The 5,147-nt window shown below is 35.1% G+C and overlaps 1 long non-coding RNA gene across 1 annotated transcript; it reads right to left on the bottom strand.

Annotated features, from left to right (window-relative positions):
* Positions 1 to 2,364: 2,364 nt before the first annotated feature.
* On the bottom strand, positions 2,365 to 2,727 carry LOC108758587 (uncharacterized). Its single transcript, XR_001939954.1, has 3 exons — positions 2,703 to 2,727; positions 2,514 to 2,578; positions 2,365 to 2,393 (listed from the first exon to the last, which is right to left on the bottom strand). It is a non-coding gene; the product is annotated as an uncharacterized LOC108758587 (long non-coding RNA).
* Positions 2,728 to 5,147: the final 2,420 nt, after the last annotated feature.

The following is a 5,147-nucleotide window of genomic DNA, read 5'->3' as shown; positions in this document are numbered from 1 at the left end:
CCTCCCTCCTGCCCCCCCCCCATCTCTCTGTGTGTGTGTGCGTGCGTGCGTGTGTATATGGTAATATACTATATCTGCTCACGAGAGATAGTCCGATAATTAATCAGATTTCTCGTAAGCAGGTAGATTCAATTAAATTGAGCAGAAAAGTCTTGAATATCATTTTTGCTATGTAATAGTTAATAAAGAGATAATTACTGATTTTTTTTTAAAGCTAGTCCAATCGATGTCGTCTTTTAACCAGTCGTACGTCAGTGAACCACACTGATGATGTTTGTTGAAAAGCAGTTGAATAGAAGAATTGTTTGCAAAATAATTGTAAGCTTTAAAGGAAAACCAAATAAGTTTAACTTTTGCTAATAATGATAAGAAATTGAGTGACGGACAATGCAAAATCGAGATTAAATTACAGAAAGCACTTTCTTTTTTCTAAAAATACTTTTTTTTTTTAAAGTATATACTTTCTATGGTATTAGTGACGGTATTGTCAACAACTGAAATCGCTGACGTTGTTGAGCGTCTATAATAAAAAATTACATTTATGAACATTTATTTTTATCAGTAAGATGTAGATATTATTTAAACAAGCATTTGAAGGCAAACGCGAGTCAGAAAAGCAGTTACTCTTTTTTTACGCAAAAAAGTTTTTATTTTTTACAGTACTGTGACGAAGAAAGTTTCACTTTTACAAGATAAATTTAAGTGTAAGTATCTTTGCACTGCTAGACTTTAAAAGTTAAAAATATTAACAGTTGCTGGGTAAATATAGCTGGGAACACAGACTTTTGCATTTCGTACAGCACATAATGCATAAGAAAATGAATCAATCAAAGTCCCTCATTTCCTTCCATTCCATGATATAAAAGACTTTGATTGGTTGATTTTCTTATACTTTATGTATTATTCGTTATGCAAAAGTCTGTGCTCCCGACTTAAAGCAATATTCAGTCATTGATAATAGAAATTACTTTAAAACAAATATTAGAAAAAAATCATCTCTTTACCTCTCTGCAGATTACGATCGCGTCTACGTGGTCTATCGCGGCCACGTGAGAATATTCCACGTGTTCTTCCAACATCGTTTGCTAGCAATACTGAATCGTCAGTAACTGTCGTTTCTAAAGCTATCAATTGAATTTAAGAGGTTAATTAAAAATGAAAAGTGTGCAATGATATGAAAACAGATTATGTACCACATTATATAAAATTTTAGATACTCGCCGGAACACAAATGCCTAGCCATCCGAAGTTGCACGTGTATCGGAGTAGATGTAAGAATTAGAGAAATGAGTAGGAGGCATGAGACGAAATGAGAAGGCATGAAGAGGCGTGCAACTTTGGACGGCTAGGCATTTATGTTCCCGTGTGTACAAAATATATTCTCTAGTGAAAGATTTAAAAAAGATAGAAATTAGGATGAATCAGAAATAACTATATCACTCACAAAGATTTCCAGATTACGTCATGAAAACCTACCTAATGATTCATCTCTAGCGATTGTACGTATGAGATGTATTGTACCAGCCTAATGGATTTCAGAATGTAATACAGGCGCAGTCTGCTCCACTGTGAGTGATAAATAGAACAATTTTAAAAAATAAAAGACTATATGGTAAATAAAAAGTGTTAAACGAAAAATGGGACAAATATACACAATAGAATGTAGAAAAATATTATGTAAATATATAAAATAAAATATCCTTCTAATTCTGTTATGTCTAATTTTTGTTTAATACTTTTAATCTTGATAATTAATTTGCCTCTTTTGATAGTTACGTTGTATCATTTTTTACGAATCGTTATACATGAAATTTGAGAGTAATACCATTGCAGCGTGAAACTTTGCGAAAAATTAAGCAATAAGAGCGTAAGATATATTTTTCAGTAAAGTAGTTTTTTAAATATAAACGTTTAAAATTTGACTAATCATAAACGTTGGTTAAAAAGTTGTCTGTCTGTGTGATAGTGTACGTACAAGTGGCAATGTTTCGTTTAGTATCTGATACCATTGCATACACTTCATATGGACAGATGACTTTTTAACCAACGCTTATAATTAGTCAAATTTTAAACGTTTACACTTAAAAAAAAACTACTTTATGGAAAAAGAAGATTACACTTTACATTTAATTTTACATGAAATTTCACACTATAATAATATCCTCGAATTTCGGGACACACTGTACAATGATTTGTAAAAAATGGTACAACGTAAGTATCAAGATACATGTAGAATGTAGACATATGTAGAATTAACAATCCGAGTTCACTAGGGCGCATAATGAAAAATAATAATGACAAAATTTAAATATAAAAATACCCGATACCTGTATAAGCGTCAAACAAATATCCGTCCGCCATTTCTTCTGCTATTTCCAAATTGTCCTGCAAATCTGCAACATAAATGATATATTGTTTCTGTTTCTTTCATTCATAAAATGTATATTGGGATATTAAATTATGATAAATATATAATATTAAAAATATAATGTAGTATATATTTCGAAACGAACCAATATTCTCTTCGGGTAACTGTGTTGCATTGCTCAACGTTAACAGAAATTCTTTCAACGAATATCTACAATAATATAAAACATATGAGTTTACAAAATAAGAGATTGTACAGTCATTTAACACACACAAAAGCAATAGGCTTATTTCCTTGTTGCAAGATTGCTTAAATAACACAAGATATGAATTACCTTCCCGAGTTTAATAGAAACTGTGCCTCCGCAATACGTGTTTCACGAACTATGTTATAATGAACTCGTACTCTTCTTACGCTATGCCCTTGCAATAGTCTTGCCATATTTATTTCTTGATCGGTGATCAACTCACTTAGATTATCTGAAAGTCATATAAAAATATAATATGGTGTCAGTGAACGAAAGTGATAATAATAATAATAAGCAATACACATACGAAGAAAAATCCAAATATTCGTATGAATTCCATTAAGTTTTCGAAAAATGACAAAATGAAAACTCTCGACCAAATTATTCGTCCGTATGAATGTACCAAAAACAGAGACTTTATCTTTTAAAGAGAGCCAGATGCGCCTCAAGTAAACAGCAAATTGCAAAACAATGGGATACTCTGCTGACACCGCGTCAGCTTCATCTTGAATGATTTGTAATCCTTGCTCGAACATATCAGTAGGAGCCAACGGTAAAGCCATGGTAAGTCTTAAAATTTTATTTGGAGCTGCTGTTAAGCCTAAAGCTTTCCAGCGTCTTAATACAGCCTATACAAAAAGTAATATAAAATATTAACTAACAAATAAGTGAATTGGAGAAAGTTTCTAAGATTAAATGTATGTGTATGTATGTGTCTTGCTGTCATAGAAATTTTGTACGTTGCACAAATTCTATATGATTAAAATGGAACCAGCAGCCAGTTAACCTTGAATTCGGAAAAACTTCTCTTGCAACCTTGAGTTCGGAAAAACTTCTCGTCATTGCTGCGCGTTCATAATCGCTCATGACCGATTGTATTTTTTGTAATGCATTTGGATTCAGCTCCTTTACTTTCCTCCAAATTGCGGAATACACACCCATCGTGCGTTTCTCACATAACACGAAGAGCACAGCTATACCCTGAAAAATAAGTAGAAGTAATCAAATTCAATCACTGAAACTAAGATGTTTAAAAAATTCACGTTTCATCAAAAGTGCGATAGTTGCGAGGATGGAAACTTAAAGTCCAAGGCTGTCTTACTGAAAAAAATCACGTTACAAAATTACATAATGAAATCATGTAATTAAAACAGATAAATTACGTAACGGATTGTTTCAAATCAGTATGTGATTTTTTTAAATCACGTAATTTAAAAAGTCACACAATGATCAGGAGACGCGGTAGTGTCTCCGGCCATGTTCAGAAAAAAAGTGAAAGGACATAAAGACACTACAATCAGGAGATGCGATAGTATCTCCGGCCATGTTAAAAAAAAAGTGAAAGGACATAAAGACTCTAAAGTCTCTTATCCTGAGTCACTGAAGTCCATTTTTTGGGGGTACAGAATTACCAAAATATAAAAATTTTTAATCGGACGTAACATATCCTGAAGGCGTCATCGCCACGAGTAATTTCATCACGAGCCAAAAAAAAATAAAATCGGTCAAACCGTTCTGGACATAGGAGCGATCAAAAAGTGATGATTTTCATGAAAAATGAAGTAACGTCTCCTTATTATTCTTATTCTTCTCTGTCCGCAGACACATGCACCTTTATTCTCTCTCACCCTTCACTCACACCTCCACCAACTTTGACCTCCCCCGCGCCTCATCTCTTCTCCTTCCTCACCACTTACCCCCACCACCCCCCCATTTTTCGCCCTATCTCACTTTCTTTCGTCCTCTCTCATCCCCTTTGGTCATCTCTCACCCTCGCCTGCTGAAAGTGTCCGATGGTTACTCAGGGTCGTAATCTTGACAATGTTAATATGTGGGAGAGTCAAAGTCATCGGAGGCGAATTGTCCATTTTAATTTTAATAGCTTCTCAATGGACAACAGTCGCTTGTTGGAAGTGTACGCTGGTCGTTTATCTATCTCACTCTATTTCGTCCTCTCTCACCCCCTTTGGTCATCTCTCACCCTCGCCTGCTGAAAGTGTTCGATAGTCACTCAGGGTCGTGATCTTAACAACGTTAATATATGGGAGGGTCAGGATCATCGGAGGTGAATTACCCATTTTAATTTTAATAGCTTCTCAATGAGCAACGGTCGCTTGTTGAAAGTGTCCGATGGTCATTTAATTGGAGTATCTTCTTCCTCCCCCGCTACCCGCTCCCACTACTCCTCTCTTTTTCGCTCTCTCATCTATTTCGTCCTCTCTCACCCCCTTTATCTCTCACACTCGCCTGCTGAAAGTGTCCGATGGTCACTCAGGGTTATTAACTTGACAATATATTTGACGGTCAGCGTTATCAGATCTTTAATAACTTTTTAACGTGAGATGGATGACTGTTAAGGACGTTCTCCGACTGCAGTTGTGCTCAACCTAAAGTTTACTCGCGTCCACGCAATCGCCCCTACACACAGAAAATACTAGTTGAGTATCACCGTGTGCGCAGAAGTGTAAAAATGATCCTACTGCGTCACTCCGTGCGATGCGGCAACGCTGCTTTTTCGCTCTGCGCTTTGTG

Source organism: Trachymyrmex cornetzi, unplaced genomic scaffold (genome assembly GCF_001594075.2).
Source record: "Trachymyrmex cornetzi isolate Tcor2-1 unplaced genomic scaffold, Tcor1.1 scaffold1020, whole genome shotgun sequence".
NCBI lineage: Eukaryota > Metazoa > Arthropoda > Insecta > Hymenoptera > Formicidae > Trachymyrmex > Trachymyrmex cornetzi.
This window is presented reverse-complemented; position numbering and strand designations above follow the sequence as displayed.